The following is an 8,476-nucleotide window of genomic DNA, read 5'->3' as shown; positions in this document are numbered from 1 at the left end:
GTGTTTGAGGGGCACAAAGACTAAACAGAAGCATTTCTAACAAAAGCATTGGGCTTCATGGTGATGGAACAAACTTAGAAGTATGTCTGGGGGCAACTTTTGAGATTTTATGTCAACATAGCATTTCATCTGTCCTGGATTCAGGGCCCATTCAGACAGGGAGGAGCAATAAGGATACCTTGTCAAAGGCCACCCATCCCCACCTCAACCGCCCCCAAACCCTAGACTGGACACTGAGTTGTCCTGTGTGCACATGCTTAGAAAAATACTCTTCTAGTGCCATGTGGCAATGTCACCAGTGTTGCACTTGGGCTTGAGAGACCTTGGTTCAAACCTCTGCTCAGCCACAGGTCTATCTACCCTTTGCTCTGTATGCCAGAGCTTCCATGCACACACAGTACAGAGTTAAACCATGGTTTGGTCCAGCCTGGTCCAGATCTACTGATTCAGATGGCTTTAAAGAGGAACTGGACAAACTCATGGATAGAAGACCACTAGTGGTTACCGGTCCTGATGGCTTTATGCTACTTCTGGAGCAGAGGCAGCATGTCTATGGACACCAGTTACTGGAGGGGATGGTGGTGCGGCACCCATGTCTCGTTTGTATGTTTCTTGTGGGCAGCTGGTTAGCCACTGTGTGACCAGAAAGCTAGTCCTGCAGGCTCTTCTCGTGTTCTTATGTTTTTATCATCAGTGGATTGCCATAGCTGCATGGGTGTAAGTCCCATTCAAGTGAAAACGATACACACATCTTCTAATGCTAATTCTATAACTGATTTAATTCACAGACTTTGCTCAAATCTAAAATAATTCCAGTGTCATTCACATTTTCAAATGGCAAACATCAGGTTCATCCCTCTCTCTACATTTTTTTCCTATTCAATATTGAAATGTTTCTTCTATTCCAATGTCAGGCTATCACACGTCTTCCTTACTCTCTTCTATAAATTTGCCATTTAATAAAATATGGAATAAACAAAATTCTCTGTTCTTGTTTTTCCTGCTATTCCCAGTAAATTCAGAAGATGGCCGCTCCTTAGATTTCAGCCTGCATGGTGAAAGTGAAGAAAAAGGCTTCTACACAGAGATCTTCCACTCAACTTCCTGGGTATTCAGAGGGGACGATGCCAGTCCAGATAACAGTCCCAGGTGTCTTAGTAAAAGGCCAAGGCCTGTAGCTGGTAAGTCTGTATGCAGAAAAATAATTGAATGGTGAGCAGCAGGCAGTGTGCAGTGGCCATTAACTTTAGGTAGAAGCATCACTTTGGAATATCTGGAGGCATATACATTGCACCAGGGAAAGGCCCAGTCTAATATCACACAATCAGGTGTTCACTGATCCTTGAAAAACAGGGTGGGCAGAAAATACATCACCAGATGTTTTGGACTTCAACTGCTAGCATTGCTAATCATTGCCTGCACTGGCAAGGACTTATGGGAACCAAATTCTCAGACATCTGCAGCAATTCTGCCCCACTCTAGTTTAAAACAATATCACCATATCACTGTTATTGCTAAAGGGACAGCAGTGAAAACCTTCACCATGGGCAGAATGGTATTTCATGTTCCTTCTTCAGTTCCATGTATGTACGCTGTTACTGCACTTTTTAAAATTAGCATTTTCATGAGAAGGTTCTGTTGGTAGCTAATACATTTTTCTTTATCATTCAGAATTACTTCTGGTTAGTCACAAAGATCCAGGTCCTGCAAAAACAATTCTTTTTTAGCTTAATCTTTTCAGCGTTATGACAACTACAATGAACTCAGGCATTTCTGTTTCTTTTTCTTTCTAGTTCGTGAACGAACTGTAAGGATTGCTAAAGGCACTGGTGATTACCCCTGGGGATTCAGAATCCAGTTCTCAAAGCCCATCCTGGTGACTGAAGTGGACACCAGTAAGTGGTACTCCCAGAGACCCTTGCATGACATGTGTTTAAAAGAAGCCAAGAGCAGCTTTGAATTAATGACTGCATGGTGCTTCAGGGCAAACAAATAGCAGATAGTCTGCTGTGTTCTGATTACTATTATTATGAAGTATATTTTCTCTGAATTACAGCAGATCCTTGCATTCATCTTGCAAATGACATTCCATTGTGCTGAAAATGATAACAGAGAACAATAGCAATTCCTTTCTCATTTCCTTTTTTGACTTTCACTTAATCAAAGTAAAAAGGTCAGTAATCACTTGCAGCAAAACTTTCCCATCCCATACCTTCACATAAAACTTTGCTAACGAAAGCTGGTGATACTGAGAAAAAAAGTTCAGTGATCCATATAAAGCAAGAAACTATACAAAATCGTGTGTTTTGTGAGGTTTGCTATGTCTCTCTGTCTTTAAAACAAGATTAGTTTCTAACATCCGAACTATTCCTGTAATGTCTCAATGGGGTTTTTACACTCATTATATAGGATTATGGGCATGAGATTTGCAGCTGCTTCCCTATGCACTTGAAAACTTCCATTCCTGGATAAGTGGGTAATCACGGTTTGCTTCAGCTGTAGGCCATACAGCTGGATTTGAAATTAATCTCAAATCCAGAAAACTGTTCTCCATGTTCCAGAATTTCCCCACCATCCAAGGTCATAATCCTGGCTTGTAGTTCTAGTGTGTGGTTCAGATAATCACATACTGGATTCAGAAGAAATCACAGAATAGCTGCATATAAAGCAGGGATGACAAGTTTCAATTGCTACATAGCATGAGCAAAGATGTCATGCTGTATAAGGCTCAATCTTTGATGATAATTACTGCCACTCTGTATTTCTCCCAGCATCACTCATCATACAGAGTAACCAAGGCTGTTTCCATGCCAAAACCAGGCCTGAACTCTGACTGAAATAGATCCAGATAATCAGTTTCATTCAAGAGTACCTGGAGCTGGTTGGCATCCACCCTCTCAAGAGCCTTGCCCAGGAAAATAACATTTGCTACCCGCCTAAAGTTTTAAGGTCTTCTGACTTAAGGGAGGATTTCGTCAGAAATGGTCTCACACTGCCTCTTTCAGGAGGCACAGGCAACTCCTCTGACAGGGAGACATGGATCAGCTCATTGGCCCAGCCAGTTGTTCTTTCCTTGTTGGCTGTTATAAGCCAGGAGGGGCACGGAACCAGTACAGAGGTATAGCGCTGACCTGGCCACACACTTTTTCAATATCCTTGAGTTGTAACAACTAAAGTCACCCAAGAAAACCAGGTGGTGCTCTGGGTACCTCAACAGATTCAGCTGCTTTAACTCTGGAGTCTAAGCTCTGACAGATGCAAGGAATTTTTTTCCTAAAATTCCTCTTGGTGTGGGCTTTTATTTATAATCCTTGAACAAGTTCTAGCAAAATAACCTCATTTTTCTCAAATTGCAAGCAACAGATTACAAACATTCCTATTAAATTTCTTTAAAACTGTTTCTTTTCATCATATTGAAATAGCTTCAGATATTCCATGTTTCAATCTTTCCCTTGAATACCTGTTGCATGATTTATCATTTGTTGTAACTTTTTTTAGAAAAATCAGGGAAATTCCCAGGGTGCTTATGTCTGTCATTTCTCTGTATCCTTCTGATTTTCCCCCACTTCTCAAAAAGAGCCTCTGAGGTGTGTACTGTGCAGACACAATTCTAAAGTCACAGGGTACCAGCAATTTAAAATTATACCTGCATTAATCAAGAATGGCATTTTTCCTGAAAGAAAATGCTTGCGTGGTACATTATAACACTTTCACTACATGCTGAAAAAAGACCAAAGTATGATTCTGGAACACATGCAGGTAGGATTCAAATTACTGTGCCTTAATGCATCTAAATTGGGCATATTTTCTGCTTATGCAAGTTCTCTTCTATTCCTAGCCTGCCTTTACATAAGTCTTTCTATAAAAGTACAGGCAGTTTTCAGCCCCAATCAATAATCCAAAGGCAGATACCTTAATACTTCTGGGTCATATGTGCTTTTATATCCCTCCAGAAATTGCTTTTCCTTCTAAAAGAATTATATTCAGGGCCTCCATTCTTCTTCGCATAATGATGATGGAACAGCAGTGAGAGGAAAGCATGTAAGATTCAGCACTTTGAAGCAAACTACATAGTGCTATGTTTTGATCCTATACAGAGGGGGATGCATTCATTGTATACCCCCAAACAAAACAGAGAAAAGAAAGTCAGTCCAAAATTCTAATCTCCTTCTGTACACACCACTCTCTGTTTGTCTTCACCTTTAAATTATCTCCTCAGACTTGGTCTACTTTGCTTCTTAACTTTTATGTTCCTGCTTGTTTGTTTTGAACATTTAGACCTAACTTTTCATTCTTCGGCGCTCAAGGCAGCTTATATACAATCATTAGAACATCTATTAATGCAAACAGTATTTTTAAAACACAAATGAAACAGAGACAAATACAGGCAAGCTATAGCAGATAAGCAGGAAAACAGAGAGTGAGTAGTTATCAAGGAAATGCGTTGGAGAACAAAGATTGTCTTTGCCAGCTGGAAGGAAATGGAAGTTAAGCTGACTGAATTTATCTTGGCAGAGCATTCCAAAAGGGGTGGAGGTCACGAGAATGCCCTAAAACTCTACAGTTCCCAGCTCAAGTTCCCAAATATACCAAGAATTAAACCTCTTTGTGGCCTTTTTTTGTCCCACTGCTATTTTTGCATGGACTGTTGTTGTTGTTGTTGTTGTTGTTGTTGTTGTTGTTGTTATTATAACATTTCTATGCCACCCCTTGCCGAAACCTCTTGCTTTAGAAATGCCATACACATGTCATAACATCACATTGTCATAATATATTCTCTGAAGTTGGGAGTACCCTCTCAATATTTATTTTATTTTACTTATCATATTTCCCTATTACCCAATAGCTATTCATGACAATTTAAACCATAAAATAAAACATGATCAGCATAATAGGAATAATAGGAAATGTATAAAACTGCCATATAAAATGAAAATAAAAATCAAACAGTGCCTAACAGCTGTACGAAGTTTTGAAGTACAGTACAAGATTTAATATAGAAATGGAAAAGATAAAATGCTTTGGAAAATAAGAAGGCCTTTGTCTGGTGCTGCGAACAGCACAATGTAGGTCCTAGACAAGCTTCTCTGGGAAGCTTATTCCGTACTGGAGGGAGACAGCAGGAAAGTCCTCATCTTAACAGCTGCCCGTTTCACTTCCTTGGCAAAGTCTCCCAGCAAAGAACTGCTGAACGGATCACAGGGTCTGGAGAGATGTATTTGTGAGGACAGTCTGCCAGATAACCTGCTCCCAAGCCATTTAGACCCTGCCTGTTGATGCTAGCCAGCATGCGAGTGGGGCTCAGAAGTGGATTGGCAGCTGCTACAGATGGGAAAGTGCTGGAATGATACGCTTATGCTGACCAGTCCCCACAGGCAATCTCGTTGCCCTTTTGTGGACTAGCTGAGGTTTCAGGGCCATTTTCAAAGGCAGCCTCATTGCAGTAATCCAGAAAGCCTGGGCTTTTCTCTGCCACATGCATCCTGATGTTCTATGTACCCACAAAAATGGTGGATTCTGCTGCAGAATTTGGACTAGTGACCCATGAGGCTTCATGGCTTCCATGGCCCTTGGTAATCTTGATCACCATTCAGACTTTATTCAGCCACAACCAAGGCCAGGGCAGGTCCAAGACCTTTTGCTGCCAAAGAGAAGCAGCAAATGGTATTCTCCTTGCTCAGGTCACTGCTGTCTGAACATGCTGTCGGTACAACTTTGCTTAGTGCCAGACCCACACTCCAGCGCTTACTCAAGACATTTTGCATCCTGAGCAGCAAACGCATTCCACCCCTCAGTGAATAGCAACCAACAATAGCCACATTATTTTGACGCATGAGGCAGAACATTCCAAACTTAACTGTTTCTCCTATGCCCTGGCAGTAAAAATATATCTGGGAGAAATATGTCCCCTAGACAACATCTGAAGGACCGTGGCCTTGCTCAGAATCCCCCTGCCAAGGATGAAGGCTCACCTTCTAATCATGTAATCCCCTCCCCTTTTAAGTTGATGAGAAAAGCATCACACCAGCTGGCCTCTGAAGGTGGGAACCCAACCTCAGAGAGGGGGCATTTGGCAGCCAGGTGGGAAGGAGACTGGAGATGCTGGGATATGAATTATCCTGTACTTCTTTCCCTCCCTTTCTGAAACACCTTTGCAAGATGGCAAAAAAGCCCCTCTAGCAAAAAATGCAGGGCAGGAGAACAGGGAGATGAAAATCGCCTCTCCAGCTCCTCCTGCCTACACAGGATGACAATAAGCTTCCAGGTTTGGGGACTTGGCAACAGCCAAGGGCCAAATGGACAGGACTTCAATAAGTTACTAGCTAACCGTTTTCTGCCATTTCATTGCACTCAGAAGAATCTACCTGAAGCAGCCAACACAGTCGGCCTAACAGTAGGCCTGGTTCTGAGTGTAGAACAATGAACAATGAAGGGGAACATGCCTCATCTCTGAGTCTGGAAGAGTTCACATGAATGAACTTTGCTACATATTAAGAGGGAAGGGGAGACTTTGTCCAAAGTGCCATGATAGAAAACTGCTTCACTGACATCTGTGGGTTTTAAGTATGGGTGGAAGGCCATCCCGACTGGGTTCACATGGAACAGCAAACAGTCCTGTGCTGTTTGCACAGTATGTGGATTTGGCCTGAACTTAGTAGTCACATGATTCCCAGGGGTTTCCAAGTGCCCTGCCTCCTCCTCCCACCCATGACCTGCATCCCAGCAGCCTCCACGAGTTAAATCTGCTTCCCAACTCTACTGCTCCCTCTGGACCTCAGCAGTCTCACCCTGACTGGTCTGCTGAGGTTTCAAGCCTGGTTCTCCCCTTCCTCTCTTCCAAGTGTACCGCATCTTTGAAATGCTTCCTAGACACCTCAGCCTCCAAGCAATTTTTGGTGGAGGCTCCATCAATGAGGAAAGATTGGACAACCACATTTTAGTATTACATGAGCAGAGCCAGAGGTCAGACTAGATGGCCTGGGGGACCCCTTCTGACTCACTCTGTTTCTATTTTCTATAATAAAACTTTTGCCATGGTTCCCCCCTTTTTCCTCCATGTGCTTTCTCCCATTTTCGGAAAGCAAACAAGGGGACAGGCACATTGTTTGGCTAACGGGAATAAAGCAAGTGATGACTCTTGTGTTGCTAGACGATTGAGAGTAGTAGAGAAAAAATGGCTGCACAGCTCCTTCCATGGCCAATCTTTCCATTGAACTCTATGGTGTTTCCATAACAACAATGACAAAATGGAGATCCCAGGTCCAGATGATGAGAGAAGCTGTGGTGAAGCATGTGGTGAAGCATGTTTGCCTTACTGAAGCAGCTTTGCCTTCCCCATCATCTCCCAGGAAGCAGGGGGTTAAGCCTGAGCACATGTGGACAGACTGTGCAATAGTGGGAGAGAGGAACTGTATACATCCCATGGTAAGGGGCATTGTTCTCAACCTGGAGAGGGAAAAGGATATGTTGCCTGCCAGGCACAAAGCACTCCCGGGCCAATCCAGAGAACCAGAGCAGCCACCAAGAAGGGATGTCCAAGCTTCCTTTTGTTTGCTTATATTCTGCATTCCTATTTCATTACTGTATCATTTTTTACACAGGTGGTTTTGTTTCTTCCCCAGGATTTTCAAATGCAAAGAGAGTTTCTTAACTGATGATGTCTTCTTTGTGTTGATGCTACCAAAATGGTCCAAAATGTGAACCCTTTTCCCATTCTGTTGCAGACAGTGCAGCAGAAGAAGCAGGCCTTCAGATTGGAGATATTGTCTTGGCTGTCAACGGCACTGATGTCACCAGCATACCACATTCAGAAGCTGCAAATCTGGCAAGAAAAGGTAATTATGCCCATGCAAGGAAAGACTGTATCTGTTTTTTAGAAGTTTTCGACAGTGGGACTGTGACCCTATTGATTCACCTGGGTTTCTCAGCAGCTTTCCGTTCTACTGGCCATGGAATCCTTCTGGATAGGCTGGCAGGGCTGGGGGTAAGAAGCCAAGCATTGCACTGGTTCCACTCCTGCTTGACTGGCCAATTCCAGAAGGTGGTGCTGGGAGATTCTTGCTCTGTGCCATGGCAGTTATGCCATGGGGTACCACAGGGTTCCATTTTAGCCCTTATGCTATTTAACATGTACATGAAACTGCTGGGGGAGGTTGTCTGAAGGAATGGGCTGAGGTAGCACCAAGATGCAGATTACACTCAGCTCTGCCTCTCTTCTTCATCAAACCTGGGTGATGATACAGTGCCTGCTCTGTATCAGTGTCTGGCCTTGGTAATGGACTGGATGAGAACCAACAAACTGAGACTCAATCCAGGCAAGATGGAAGTGCTGTAAGTGGGTGGTTCATCTGTCTAGATGGGTGATATTCAACCTGTCCTGGATGGGGTTGTGCTCCCCCTAAAGGACAAGGTTCATAGATTGGGGGTGCTCCTGAACCCGGAGTTGTCACTTAAGGCACAAGTAGTATCGGTGACA

General features: G+C 43.2%; 1 long non-coding RNA gene across 1 annotated transcript; it reads left to right on the top strand.

Annotated features, from left to right (window-relative positions):
- Window positions 1–1,103: 1,103 nt before the first annotated feature.
- On the top strand, window positions 1,104–7,818 carry LOC123031553. Its single transcript, XR_006416315.1, has 3 exons — window positions 1,104–1,181; window positions 1,794–1,895; window positions 7,725–7,818. It is a non-coding gene; the product is annotated as an uncharacterized LOC123031553 (long non-coding RNA).
- Window positions 7,819–8,476: the final 658 nt, after the last annotated feature.

The sequence above is a fragment of the Varanus komodoensis genome, unplaced genomic scaffold (genome assembly GCF_004798865.1).
Source record: "Varanus komodoensis strain SLA01 unplaced genomic scaffold, ASM479886v1 scaffold5, whole genome shotgun sequence".
NCBI classification, from domain to species: domain Eukaryota; kingdom Metazoa; phylum Chordata; class Lepidosauria; order Squamata; family Varanidae; genus Varanus; species Varanus komodoensis.
The sequence above is the reverse complement of the archived record's forward strand: the minus strand, read 5'-3'. Positions and strand labels throughout refer to the sequence as shown.